General features: G+C 39.6%; 1 pseudogene; it reads left to right on the top strand.

The window, feature by feature from the left end:
- Positions 1 to 4,881: 4,881 nt before the first annotated feature.
- The window catches only part of LOC139158420 (inter-alpha-trypsin inhibitor heavy chain H3-like), a 37,847-nt pseudogene continuing 26,869 nt past the window's right edge, over positions 4,882 to 15,859 (top strand).

Raw genomic sequence — 15,859 nt, 5'->3', positions numbered from 1 at the left:
TTTGGGGAGTATAAGCAGGGGTGGGCTGCTGCCCAGACCGGGGGTGGTGGTGGGAGGAACGCAGTGGGGTAGTGAAAATGGAGCTCCACCTCAGGGCACCAAATTTTTATTTTATTTATTTATTTTATAAATAAAACAGTTCATGACAAATCTAATAATTTACAATTTAAAGTATTTTAAAAAACCCATTATTAAGCAAACATACATACCAACATACCATACATAAATTGTATAGGCCCGGGGGAGATGTCTCAGTTCCCCCATGCCTGACGACAAAGGTGGGTTTTAAGGAGTTTACAAAAGGCAAGGAGGGTGGGGGCAGTTCTAATCTCTGGGGGGAGCTGGTTCCAGAGAGTCGGGGCCGCCACAGAGAAGGCTCTTCCCCTGGGTCCCGCCAACCAACATTGTTTGGTCGACGGGACCTGGAGAAGGCCAACTCTGTGGGACCTAACCGGTCGCTGGGATTCGTGCGGCAGAAGGCGGTCTCGGAGATATTCTGGTCCGATGCCATGAAGGGCTTTAAAGGTCATAACCAACACTTTGAATTGTGACCGGAAATTGATCGGCAACCAATGCAGACTGCAGAGTGTTGCACTGAATTGCACTGAAAGATGTTGAAAGAAAATGCAGAGCGTCCTGCATGAGCCACGCCCACAGTGTGGTAGTAAAAATTTTGCTAGCCCTTCACTGAGTACAAGACGCGCCTTTTTCCTCCCTAAAAGAGGCTGAAAATTTTTGGGTGTTCTTATACTCTGAATGTAGCTTTTTTGAAGTTCTTTATCCAGCCTTAACGAGGTGCTAACGATCTTCCCAGCTCTTATGGGCTTGCAAGCTCTTTCATTGTTACTTGTTGCAGTAGAGCATGAAATATGTTAGAATAGGATTGTATTATAATTATATATCTGGACCTCTAGCATAAAAATACTCTGCTTACCCTGATTCTATAACCCAGGACAAGAGGGCACTAAACTCGCCTAATCTGCATTCCTGGCAATTACAACAGGGAAACAAAAGGGCTCAAATAAACATCTCACAATAAACAAAGTTTTCACCACTCAGGACAGGATCAAAGGGAGGGGATTTACATTGCCTGGAGCATACAACAGGAGGACAGGGTGATTAAGGAAGATTAGTGAGATAAGGCAGAGGACTTCAGAGAAATTAGGTGTGAGGAACATCTGCCCCTAGGAAGTCTCTAGGAAATTGTTTCTTGATATCTATGGGAAAAGAAAGAACTCAAAAGATACGTTTGAAGTTATGTTATTAGAAACATAGAAACATAGAAGTCTGATGGCAGAAAAAGACCTCATGGTCCATGAGGGGCGGCATACAAATCTAAATAATAAGTAAATAAATAAACAAACAAACAAATAAATAAATAAAAATCTAGTCTGCCCTTATACTATTTCCTGTATTTTATCTTAGGATGGATATATGTTTATCCCAGGCATGTTTACATTCAGTTACTGTGGATTGACCAACCACGTCTGATGGAAGTTTGTTCCAAGGATCTACTACTCTTTCAGTGAAATAATATTTCCTCATGTTGCTTTTGATCTTTCCCTCAACTCACCTCAGATTGTGTCCCCTTGTTCTTGTGTTCACTTTCCTATTAAAAACACTTCCCTCCTGGACCTTATTTAACCCTTTAATATATTTAAATGTTTCGATCATGTCCCCCCTTTTCCTTCTGTCCTCCAGACCATTCTTGTAGCCCGTCTTTGGACCCGTTCAATTTCATCCATATCTTTTTGTAGGTGAGGTCTCCAGAACTGAACACAGTATTCCAAATGTGGTCTCACCAGCACTCTATATAGCGGGATCACAATATCCCTCTTCCTGCTTGTTATACCTCTATATTCTGCTTGTTATACCTCTACATTCTGCTTGTTATACCTCTACATTCTATTGAATGTATCAGTTGACATGTATATGTAATTATCCCCCATTTCCTTATGTTCCCAAATAAAAAGGGGTACATGGCTCTACACCATGTCACGTCACCCAGAGAGAGACAATGTGTCCAGGTTTTCTTTCTAGGATTCGCGTTCGTGAGTGACCCCACACGGCTGGGTTGCTCTTAGCCCCTTTTGAGGACATTGTCTTCACTAGGGACTTTGACAGCATTCACAGTTACTCTCTCTGAAGAATGTTTCTCTAGCCCGAAAGCTTCCATCAGGCAGGGATTCCTATTTACAGCCACTACCGGTGCAATGTGCGTACAGCTTCGGATCACTGGCGTGCATGCACATGTGTCCCAATGAGATTTTGCTTCTGTGCATGTGCAGGAAGAAAACTCTCGCAAGAGGATGCACGAGCAAGAGAGATTTGGGTGGGGTTTTTTTTGCTTCTGCGCATGCACAGAAGCAAAAAAATTGCCGAACTCTCCCACGCTTCATGAGATTTTTCTTCCTGCGCATACACAGAAGGAAAATCTCATTGGGATATGCACACGTATGCTGGAGACGTGGAGCTGCACAGGCATGTTTATTTGTTTGTTTATTTGTTTATTTGTTTATTTGTTTATTTGTTTATTTGTTTATTTGTTTATTTGTTTATTTGTTTATTTGTTTATTTGTTTATTTGTTTATTTGTTTATTTGTTTATTTGTTTATTTGTTTATTTGTTTATTTGTTTATTTGTGTATTTATGTATTTATTTATGTATTTATGTATTTATGTATTTATGTATGTATTTATGTATTTATGTATTTATGTATTTATGTATTTATGTATTTATGTATTTATGTATTTATTTACTTACTTACTTACTTACTTACTTACTTACTTACTTACTTACTTACTTATTAGATTTGTATGCCGCCCCTCTCCGTAGACTCAGGGTGGCTCACAACATATAATAAAACAATTCACAACAAATCTAATAAATTTAAAAATTTTTTTTTAAAAAAGCCATTATTAAACCAGACATACCATACATAAATTGTGTAGGCCCAGGGGAGGGGGGAATGTCTCAATTCCCCCATGCCTGACAGCAGAGGTGAGTTTTAAGGAGTTTACGGAAGGCAAGGAGGGTGGGGGCAGTTCTAATCTCCGGGGGGAACTGGTTGCAGAGAGTTGGGGCCGCCACAGAGAAGGCTCTTCCCCTGGGACCCGCCAGATGACATTGTTTAGTCGATGGGACCCGGAGAAGGCCAACTCTGTGGGACCTAACCGGTCACTGGGATTCGTGTCCATTTTCGCTACCGGTACACAGTATGGCCCATACTGGGTAGGAACCCGATAGTGGCTTCCATGCCTCACCGCATTGAGGCAGTAATTGATGCAAAGGGGCCCCAAACCTCGTCTTACGAACTTAATTGGTTCCGGGACGAGGTTTGTAAGGTGAAAAGTTTGTAAGACGAAACAATGTTCCCCATAGGAATCAATGGAAAAGCGATTAATGCCTGCAAGCCCAAAACTCACCCCTTTTGCCAGCCGAAGCGCCCGTTTTTGCACTGCTGGGATTCCCCTGAGGCTCCCCTCCATGGGAAACCCCACCTCCGGACTTCCATGTTTTTGTGATGCTGCAATTTTGCTGAGGCTCCCCTCGCTGGAAAACCTCACCTCCGGACTTCCATTGCCAGTGAAGCACCCATTTTTGTGCTGCTGGGATTCCCCTGCAGCATCGCAAAAACACGGAAGTCTGGAGGTGGTGTTTTCCATGGAGGGGAGCCTCAGGGAGATCCCAGCAGTGCAAATATGTGCACTTCACTGGCAACGGAAGTCTGGAGGTGGGGCATCCCAGTGGTGGCGGCTTGGGTTTGTAAGGTGAAAATAGTTTGTAAGAAGAGGCAAAAAAATCTTAAACCCCGGGTTTGTATCTCGAAAAGTTTGCATGACGAGAGGTTTGTAACATGAAGTATCACTGAGTGATACTTCGTCTTACGAACTTAATTGGTTCCGGGACGAGGTTTGTAAGGTGAAACGTTTGTAAGACAAAACAATGTTTCCCATAGGAATCAATGGAAAAGCGATTAATGCGTGCAAGCCCAAAACTCACCCTTTTTGCCAGCCAAAACACCTGTTTTTGCACTGCTGGGATTCCCCTGAGGCTCCCCTCCATGGGAAACCCCACCTCCGGACTTCCATGTTTTTGTGATGTTGTAGGGGAATCCCAGCAGGTTAATCCCAGCAGCACAAAAATGGGCGCTTCACTGGCAACAGAAGTCCAGAGGCGGCGGCTTGGGTTTGTAAGGTGAAAATAGTTTGGAAGAAGAGGAAAAAAAATCTTAAACCCTGGGTTTGTATCTCGAAAAGTTTGTATGACGAGGGGTTTGTAAGACGAGGTATCATTGTATTACGTTTCACCTTTTAAGTTGCATTACTGAAATAAATGAACTTTCGCATGATATTCTAGTTTTTCGAGTTTTACCTATATATTTTTTTTATATAATAAGGGTTTTTTAGTTGTTTTTATTAATTGGATTGTTCATGTTGTTTTACCACTGTTGTTAGCCGCCCCGAGTCTGCGGAAAGGGGCGGCATACAAATCCAATTAAAATAATAATAAAATAATAATAATAATAATAATAATAATAATAATAATAATAATATAAAAACACAATCTCTTTAATTGAAATAGAGGTGGGAAATGTGTACAGGTGATTGAAGTGCTAGTTCAAGAAATCCCAAAATATCTGACCAATTTGGTGAAACAGGTGTAAAGTCTAATTTGAGATTTAATTTTAAAGGTCTTCTCCATAGGACACAGCAGATAAACCTGGGCTTGATAGATTAGATACTGAAATGTGCTTTTCTGGCCTTGGACTCTCTAACTTTCATGTAGAAATTTCATTAACTATTTTCCAAAGATAAATATTTGCCCTAGTTACTTCAACATTACACTTTGACCACTTGCAAAGGTCACTACAAATAAAGATCCTTTCAAACTGGCATTTTTTATTTCTCTTCCAACATGGGGAAGTATATCCCATGTTACATTTTCCTGGCCTTGATTCCTGCCCTTGTCACTTCAGATATTTTGATAAACCCATCAAGAAACATTAAGGTATGTAGCTAAATATATAAAGCTGTTTCTTTCTTCCTCGGAATTTTTTAAAGCTTTGCACAGCAACCTCAGATCCACTGTCTGGATCCTTTAAGGCGTCTCCAGCTTTCTGCCTGCCTGATTCGAGACTCCTTTACTTACTAGGGCATCTAATTTAGCTCAAATTCTAAAGTTCGTGGAAACTTCATGGAAACTTCAGAAGAGAAGGATTTAGGGGTCTTGATTTCTGACAGTCTCAAAATGGGTGAACAGTGTGGTCGGGCGGTAGGAAAAGCAAGTAGGATGCTTGGCTGCATAGCTAGAGGTATAACAAGCAGGAAGAGGGAGATCGTGATCCTGCTATATAGAGCGCTGGTGAGACCACATTTGGAATACTGAGTTCAGTTCCGGAGACCTCACCTACAAAAAGATATTGACAAAATTGAACGGGTCCAAAGACGGGCTGCAAGAATGGTGGAAGGTCTTAAGTATAAAACGTATCAGGAAAGACTTCATGAACTCAATCTGTAGAGTCTGGAGGACAGAAGGAAAAGGGGGGACATGATCAAAACATTTAAATATGTGAAAGGGTTAAATAAGGTCCAGGAGGGAAGTGTTTTTGATAGGAAAGTGAACACAAGAACAAGGGGACACAATCTGAAGTTAGTTGGGGGAAAGATCAAAGGCAACATGAGAAAATATTACTTTACTGAAAGAGTAGTAGATCCTTGGAACAAACTTCCAGCAGACGTGGTTGGTCAATCCACAGTAACTGAATTTAAACATACTTGGGATAAACATATATCCATCCTAAGATAAAATACAGGAAATAGTATAAGGAGAGACTAGATGGACCATGAGGTCTTTTTCTGCCGTCAGTCTTCTATGTTTCTATGTTTCTAAGTGGTTGCCTATGAAATTCTAGGCCCTGAGCTTTGATACGGTTCCACATAAAGAGCTGATAGATAAATTACTGAAGATTGGACTTAATCCCTGGATAGTTCAATGGATTTGCAGCTGGCTGAAGCGTACACATCAGAGAGTTATTGTTAGTGGCGAGTATTCTGAGCAGAGTCAGGTTACAAGCGGTGTGCCACAAGGATCTGTTCTGGGTCCTATTCTTTTTAATATATTTGTGAGTGACATAGGGGAAGGTTTAGTAGGGAAGGTTTGCCTATTTGCCGATGACTCTAAAGTGTGCAATAGGGTTGATATTCCTGGAGGCGTCTGTAATATGGTAAATGATTTAGCTTTACTAGATAAATGGTCTAAGCAATGGAAACTGCAGTTTAATGTTTCCAAATGTAAAATAATGCACTTGGGGAAAAGGAATCCTCAATCTGAGTATTGTATTGGCAGTTCAGTGTTGGCAAATACTTCAAAAGAAAAGGATTTAGGGGTAGTGATTTCTGACAGTCTCAAAATGGGTGAACAGTGCAGTCAGGCGGTAGGGAAAGCAAGTAGGATGCTTGGCTGCATAGCTAGAGGTATAACAAGCAGGAAGAGGGAGATTATGATCCCACTATATAGAATGCTGGTGAGACCACATTTGGAATACTGTGTTCAGTTCTGGAGACCTCACCTACAAAAAGATATTGACAAAATTGAACGGGTCCAAAGACGGGCTACAAGAATGGTGGAAGGTCTTAAGCATAAAACGTATCAGGAAAGACTTAATGAACTCAATCTGTATAGTCTGGAGGACAGAAGGAAAAGGGGGGACATGATCGAAACATTTAAATATATTAAAGGGTTAAATAAGGTCCAGGAGGGAAGTGTTTTTAATAGGAAAGTGAACACAAGAACAAGGGGACACAATCTGAAGTTAGTTGGGGGAAAGATCAAAAGCAACATGAGAAAATATTATTTTACTGAAAGAGTAGTAGATCCTTGGAACAAACTTCCAGCAGATGTGGTAGATAAATCCACAGTAACTGAATTTAAACATGCCTGGGATAAACATATATCCATCCTAAGATAAAATACAGAAAATAGTATAAGGGCAGACTAGATGGACCATGAGGTCTTTTTCTGCCGTCAGACTTCTATGTTTCTATGAGCTGCCTGGCTCAGATGTGCTGTATTTGAATACGAAGCAGGGAAAGTTTTGTTAGCTTATGACAATAATAAGAAAAATGATTTGAAACCATTATTTATTTATTTATTTATTTGTTTGTTTGTTTGTTTGTTTGTTTATTCATTCATTCATTCATTCATTCATTCATTCATTCATTTGTCCAATACACAAATACATAGGAAGAAAAATAGACATGTGATACTATAAAAGAGGGTGAAAGTGAACTTAGAGGAGAGGATATATGAAAGGAAGAGAATATATAGGATAGGTGAAATATATAAGAAAGGTGTTTTGGTCCCTCGCTATGCCTGTCAGCAACTCCCATGGCTTCTTTTATGAGTGGCTGATAGGTTTCCTGAGAAAGACCGTCCTTGTTCTAGGGCAAACACCAGCCTGAAGATGACGAGTGGGACCTCGTCGAAACGTCGCCAGAAATTTCCAAATCCTACATGGGAAGAAACCCGAATATACCAAGACCATCATATATATATATATAAACATAGAAACATAGAAGTCTGACGCCAGAAAAAGACCTCATGGTCCATCTAGTCTGCCCTTATACTATTTTTGTATTTTATCTTAGGATGGATATATGTTTATCCCAGGCATGTTTAAACTCAGTTACTGTGGATTTACCAACCACGTCTGCTGGAAGTTTGTTCCAAGGATCTACTACTCTTTCAGTAAAATAATATTTCCTCATGTTGCTTTTGATCTTTCCCCCAACTAACTTCAGATTGTGTCCCCTTGTTCTTGTGTTCACTTTCCTATTAAAAAGTGATACCTATCAGCCACTCAAAAAGATATTTTTTAATTATTGTTGTGAGCCGCCCCGAGTCTTCGGAGAGGGGCGGCATACAAATCTAATAAATTATTATTATTATTATTATTATTATTATTATTATTATTATTATACCTACCTACCTACCTACCTACCTACATACATACATACATTCGTACATACAGTACATGCATGCATACATATATATATATACATACATACATATATATGTAACATGTTTTTTTGCTGACTTTGAAAATTAAGGGAGACTAGGATAGATCTACAGTATTTCGGCCTTATTTTGGCCTCATCAGCTAGCCATACCCACTGGGACTTGAACCTTGAACCTTTGCCTTGTAAGGCAGAGAAATATCCTCTAGGCTACAGTGTATGTATATATACATACCTGCGAGAGTTATCTATCACACCTGGGTTTATACCTACCGTAACTCATCTAAAATTGAACTGTGGCAGCTCCACCGACATGACAAGAATATGAAATCAGCCTAGTCCTAAATGCTAGAAAAACTCTATTAGGTAAAGGTAATTTATGCTACATTTTCCAGATTTTCGGGGGTTTTATGTTTATGTAATCAATGTTTTCAAGCTGGACAGGTTGGTAAGTTGGTGGGGATTTGTTTGGTAAGACCCCAGCCAAGGCTATTGCTGATCATTCAGACTTCATTTTATGGAAATTCTCGTTTATTGTGATGCTCTCACTTAAAGAGAAATGTGGAATAACATACAACTACTATACAGTGCATTTTGTAAAATGCAGCATCTGTTGTTTGGCAATGGTTAATCTTTTTTTTCACTCTTTATTTGTAGAAGAGACACACCTCTGATGTGGTAAGTAACCTTTCATTTAGAATTCTGATCATTAGGTTTAGACGGCACATATGAAATACAAATATTTTCTCTTAGTCATATGTAACTTCACTACTGGGCTTAAAGAAATTATTTACTCAATTCGAAAGTTATGGTTATTTCCTCAGAAATAGAATAGAATAGAATAGAATTCTAGACATCAGTCCTCTTGTGTTCAGGAGAATTTTAATTCTGAGCAAATGGCGTATTTCGTTCACTCTCGCAAACTACGCATCATGTGCAAGTGCGCAAAGGCTGAGTCACTCACATTTATGTATTCCAGGAATAACAAATATCTGTGTGTATTCCCTTCACGGAAAAAAAAAAGTAAAATGTTTTACACATTTGTTTCTGTTTTCCACTCCAATAACAAATCATTTCTTCAAAATACAATATAGGTCTTTGTGAGGATCAGAGATAAAAATCTGACCCATGTACAGTGATACCTTGTCTTACAAACTTAATTGGTTCCGGGATGAGGTTCGTTAGGTGAAAAGTTTGTAAGACGAAGCAATGTTTCCCATAGGAATCAATGGAAAAGCAATTAATGTGTGCAAGCCCAAAATTCACCCCTTTTGCCAGCCGAAGCGCCCGATTTTGCGCTGCTGGGATTCCCCTGAGGCTCCCCTCCATGGGAAACCCCACCTCTGGACTTCTGTGTTTTTGCGATGCTGCAGGGGAATCCCATCAGGGGAATCCCATCATTGCAAAAATGAGTGCTTCGCTGGCAACGGAAATCTGGAGGTGGGGTTTCCCAGCGAGGGGAGCCTCAGTGAAATTGCAGCATCGCAAAAATGCTGAAGACCTCAAAACCCTACCTCTGGACCTCTATGTTTTTGTGATGCTGCAATTTCACTGAGGCTCCCCTCGCTGGGAAACCCCACCTCCAGACTTCCGTTGCCAGCGAAGCGCCCATTTTGCGCTGCTGGGATTCCCCTGCAACATCACAAAAACACGGAAGTCTGGAGGTGGGGTTTCCCATGGAGGGGAGCCTCAGGGGAATCACAGCAGCACAAAAACGGGTGCTTCGCTGGCAACGGAAGTCCAGAGGCGGGGCATCCCAGCGGTGGCGGTGGGTTTGTAAGGTGAAATAGTTTGTAAGGAGAGACAAAAAAATCTTAAACCCCGGGTTTGTATCTTGAAAAGTTTGTATGACGAGGCGTTTGTAAGATGAGGTATCACTGTATTTCCCCATCATATAACAGACGTGGAACAAGAAAATGATTGGGGTCAGTTGCAATTTAATGAACACTTTGTAAGTAAAGAAAACATGAATCAAATATAATTAGCATTCCAATAAATACTATGTATGTAACGTGAGGTATAGAAAGATCCTTGTGCTATCTCAAATAAAAGTGTTTACAATAAAGATAATATATTAGTAGCATTCTCTTTTTGTATAACCACGTGGCTTTTTTTATTTCCTAGCACACCGAAGCCATAGAAATCTACTGGGTGAAAATAGACTGCAGTGTAACTTCCAGGTTTTCCCGTAATGTCATCACGAGTCGAGCTGTGAATCGGGCCAATGTGTCCAAGGAAGCTCAGTTTGATGTGGAGCTCCCCAAAACAGCCTTTATTTCAAACTTTACCTTGTATGTGCATCATTTTCTTATTTCTCTACACTTTGGAGATCAGTTTAGCAATAATTAAGCTGTTCAGATGCTGTTAGCAGAATAGCTACCATGAATCATAGAGTTATACAAGATGTTGTAGCAGTCTAAGCCAATTATCTATTCAAAATAGAAATCTAAAAATGAAGGCAGTGATGGCGAACCTATGGCATGGGTTCCACAGGTGGCACGCGGAGCCATATCTGCTGGCACGCAAGCCGTTGTCCTAGCTCAGTTCTAACATGTATATTATTATTATTATTATTATTATTATTATTATTATTATTATTATTATTATTTATTAGATTTGTATGCTGCCCCTCTCCGAAGACTTGGGGTGTAATACAAAAACAATATAACAGTGAGACAAATCTAATATTAAAATAAAACGTATCTAAAACCCCAGCAATTTAAAACCATACAACACATACATACCAAACATAAAATATAAAAGCCTGGGGGAGGATGTCTCAGTTCCCCCATGCCTGGTGATAAAGGTGGGTCTTGAGTAATTTGCAAAAGACAAGGAGGGTGGGGGCCATTCTAATCTCTGGGAGGAGTTGATTCCAGAGGGCCGGCCCACCACAGAGAAGGCTCTTCCCCTGGGGCCCACCAAACAACATTGTTTGGTCGATGGGACCCGGAGAAGGCCAACTCTTTTCCCCCCAAGTGCATTATTTTACATTTGGAAACATTAAACTGCAGTTTCCATTGCTTTGACCATTTATCTAGTAAAGCTAAATCATTTACCATATTACCCTCTCTGAGGGGGTCAATGATTCTCCCCCCCAGGGTAATTTATAATTTCTCCATTAGGTTTTCAGTCCTATAGAAGCAGCATCCTTTCCAGTCTCTGTTATACCTCTCAACTATTTCCTTTACTTGACGAACTGAAGGGATGGGGCGGGGAAACAACTTTTCTGAACACAAATTCAGATATCTGATGTATCCTTCAATAGGACAATTGACGGCGTCGTTTATCCTGGAATCATAAAGGAAAAAGAAGTTGCCCAAAAGCAATATCAACAAGCGGTTTCAAGGGGCCAGACTGCAGGGCTCGTAAAGTAAGTATTCACACCCAATCGGTTTCCTTATTTCGTTTCCTGTCCTAGGTATTTATTTAATAAGCAGGTGCTGAGTAAGTGAACAAAGGACAAATAAAAGTATTAAATGGTGGGCTACAGGAGCCTGAGGAAATGTGACCATCGCTTGAATTTTATGAATCTGACTATGTTTAACATGTGAAGGGCTGCTGGAAGAAAAACGGAGAAATTCAGTGTTTCGGTCAATATTGCGTCATCCAGCAAAGTTACTTTCCAATTGACTTATGAAGAGCTCTTGAAGAGAAAGTTTGGAAAATACGAGATGTTTATCAAAGTCAACCCAAAACAGCTTGTCAATAAATATGAGGTACGATCAAACGTCGCTTTATCTTGTAGTTGTAGTTGAAAAAGTTTGTGACTTATGCTCGGAACTATTAATTTAGAGACAAATGCATAAAAAACTATGAAATTAATTTTTTTTTAATGCTTTGTTTACAATTTACATTACTGGTCGATCTGAATTTTTTTTTCTTGGCCTTGTTAATGTCAACATAATTTTAAAACATTGTTACAGATTGAAGCGAACATCTTTGAGCCTCAAGGCATTAGTGAACTTGAAGTTGAAGGCACGTTCCTCAACAACGAACTGCTACCAGTTGTGAAAAAATCTTTTTCAGGAAAAAAGGTATGGTTATTGTTATTATTATTATTACCTCTGAGACCGCCTTCTGCCGCATGAGTCCCAGTGACCAGTTAGGTCCCTCAGAGGCAGCCTTCTCCAGGTCCCTTTGACTAGACAATGTCGTTTGGTGGGACCTAGGGGAAGAGCCTTCTCTGTGGGGGCCCTGGCCCTCTGGAATCAACTCCCCCCGGAGATTCGCACTGCCCCCACCCTCCTCACCTTCTGTAAAAGCTTAAAGACCTAATTATGCCGCCAGGCCTGGGCCATTAGATCCTAATCCCCTGGCCGACGAACGTAGTATGTTTTGTTGCGTGAATGGCAATGAATGATTTTAAATTTTATTAGAGTTTTAAAAGTTTTGTAGTTATATTAATTGGATTTTTAGATATGTATATGGCATATTGTTTTCGACATGTTGTGAGTCGCCCTGAGTCCTCAGTGAGGGGTGGCATACAAAACCAATTAATAATAAATAAATTATATCACAGCTGAATTTGAACGGTCCGAAGAGGCAGAAGTAGATTTTTTTTTCTCATTTTCCTCCTTTAAATCTAACGTGCGTTTTATTGTCCAGAGCATCTTATAATCCAAAATATACAGTATTCCTCTAAAACCTCCCAAGGCTTCCTTCCTTAGAAACGCTACATGTATAGTAAAGGAATCAATAGCTATTAGTTACAAGCTGTTTATTACTTCAAGTATTGAATATTTTAGTTGTTCTAATAAGTCCACAGAGAAGGGCGGCAAATACAAATCCAATAAATAAATAAACAAATAATACATAAATAAGTACACCCATGCACTACTTACAAGCTTTTTGTAAATGTTTTAGGCCTCTAGTTCATTGTTGTAAAGAGTGAACAGAGAACAAAATGGGCCTTTAAATCAATAATGCATGTTTGGAAGTAATCTTTGAATATAAATTGCGGAAGATGTGCTGAGAAATATTATGGATCATGTTGGTCTGTCTCGGTGCAAAGGCTACGAGACCTTCGACATACGCTGAGCGGAGATTAAGGAAGAGTGTGGATGTGTGATACAGCCAGTAATGACACCGACTTAGTATGCTGAATAAGTACTACAGTAGTATTACCTTTGAAAAGTGTTCGGAAACTTCAGATCGTGCAGAACGCAGCCGCGAGAGCCATCGTGGGGCTTCCAAGATTTGCCCACATTTCTTCAACACTCCGTGGCTTGCATTGGCTGCCGATCAGTTTCTGGTCACAATTCAAAGTGTTGGTCATGACCTTTAAAGCCCTACATGGCAATGGACCAGATTACCTCCGGAACCGCCTGCTACCGCACGAATCCCAGCGACCGATAAGGTCCCACAGAGTTGGCCTTCTCTGGGTCCCGTCGACTAAACAAAGTCGTTTGGCGGGCCCCAGGGGAAGAGCCTTCTCTGTGGCGGCCCCGGCCCTCTGGAACTAACTCCCCCTGGAGATTAGAACTGCCCCCACCCTCCCTGTGTTTCGTAAACTACTCAAGACTCACTTATACCGCCAGGCATGGGGGAGTTGAGATAGCTCTTCCCCCTAGGCCATTATAAGTTATGCATAGTATGTTTGTGTGTATGTATGGTTTTATTTATTTATTTTTGTTGTAAATATTTTTTATTGATTTTCAAAAAAAAAGACAGACAAAAACATACAACATTAAACATTTAAGGAGCTACTATTGCTCCGCTTATCGTAGAAGTCTAACTATTACAGAAATATAAAAACCTAACTGTAGTCAGATCAAAGCAGAAGTATCACACATGTAGGTTACATTCTTATTGAATTCAACTCTATTTTTATAATATTAAACTTATTATTCAAATTCCTTTATATTTTAAAATATTCTATACTTAAACAGAAAAAAGAAGGTTATTAGTAATACAGAAAGAAAAAAAGAAGAAAATGAAAGAATATACACTTCTAAGTTAATTATACTACATATTAATTCATTCTAACTTATAATTAACTATTAATACCATTCTTAAAATTCCACCAGTCATATACTTTATTCCATATTTTATAAAATTCTGATTCAGTTTGTTTATTCAAACGTTTAGTCATCATATCTAGTTCTGCACATTCTATAATTTTTTTAAATACTTCAGTGTCTTTTGGTATTGTCTTTTCTTTCCATTTCTGTGCAAATACTATTCTTGCCACAACCAATATATGTATTATTAAATAATAAATTTCTTTTCTATACTTTGTGTTTGAAATACCCAATAAAAAAAATTCAGGAGATTTTTTAATCTTCTCTTTTGTTATTTCATTTATCCTATTCTCTACTTTGTTCCAAAATATTTTTGTCTCAGAACATGTCCACCACGCGTGATAGTATGTACCAATTTCTTTTTTACATTTCCAACAAATAGGCAAGACAGACGGAAACATTTTACTACTATGTTTAGTTTTATAATAGGGGTTTTTAGTTGTTTTTCATTATTGGCTTGTACATGTTGTGTTTATTATTGTTGTTAGTGATTGTGGGTGATTGTGGGTGATTCGACTGTTAGAGGTGTTGATTTGGGACAGAGTAAGGACGTGGTGAAGGTGCTGAGGTGTCTCCCAGGGGCCACTGCCAGCAGGGACAGGAGGCGGATTACAAACATTGTTAAGACTGTGAGTAAAGGTAATAACGTTGATGTGGTGGTGCATCTTGGCACAAATGATTTGTCCCAGAGAAATGTCAATGTAGTAAAAAGAGATTTTCAATGTCTAAGTGTGGAGCTGGGTAAAATAACAGATTCAGTGACTTTCTCAGAGGTGTTACCGGTTTGTGGCCAAGAGGATAAAACAACGTGTATCAGAGAGTTTAATGTGTGGTTAAGGCAGTGGTGTAAAGCTGAAGGTTTTGGCTATGTAAGTCATGATGTCAGTAGGTGGTCTAATAGGGAGTTGTTTAAGAGGGATGGTTTGCATCCATCATACAGAGGTACCCAGGTACTCGGTGAGGAATTCAGAACTTTTTTGGACAGGCATTTAAACTAGGTAAAGGGGACAGAGATGTAACTGATGTGGGTGATTTCTGTCCCCGACCAATGAGGATAAAGCAGTTTTTGGAAGCTTATGAAAAGGGAGCTGCAAATAAAATAGATGTAGTTGTGGATGATAAGGGGCAAACTAATAATGAAAATAATGTTCTTCGGGTAATGTGCACGAATGCTCGAAGCTTGAGCAACAAGCTCTGTGAATTAATGGCCATAATATCTAGAGATAATTTGGACCTGGTTGCCATAACTGAGACATGGTTTAAGGTTTCTAATGAATGGGAAATATCCATACCAGGATATACACTGTATAGGAAAGATAGAATAGAGAGAAGGGGAGGCAGAGTAGCCATTTATGTTAAGGAAAGTCTAAAAACAACACTAATTCAAAATACATGTCAAGATCTGGAGACTCTCTGGATTTGCATGCAAAATAAAGAAGGTTCTGTCATTAGAATTGGGGTGATCTATAGGCCTCCAGGGCAATCTGAGGAATATGACAACAAGATGATGGATGAAATTACCCAAATGGCAGTAAAGGGAGATATTGTGGTTATGGGTGATTTCAACATGCCTGATGTTGACTGGAATATCCCCAATGCCCTTACATGCAAAAGTAAGAATATAGTAGAGGCCTTTACAGGAGCAGCTCTGGCACAGCTGGTTAAGACACCAACTAGAGGGGAGAATATTCTAGATTTAGTTTTTACGAATGGGAATTGGGTTTCAGATGTCAAGGTGGGAGAAAATTTAGGTTGCAGTGACCATCTATGTTTGTGGTTTGATGTAAAAACTCATTGTGAGCAATCCTATAATGCAAC

The sequence above is a fragment of the Erythrolamprus reginae genome, chromosome 2 (assembly GCF_031021105.1).
Source record: "Erythrolamprus reginae isolate rEryReg1 chromosome 2, rEryReg1.hap1, whole genome shotgun sequence".
Classification (NCBI taxonomy): Eukaryota; Metazoa; Chordata; class Lepidosauria; order Squamata; family Dipsadidae; genus Erythrolamprus; species Erythrolamprus reginae.
The sequence above is the reverse complement of the archived record's forward strand: the minus strand, read 5'-3'. Positions and strand labels throughout refer to the sequence as shown.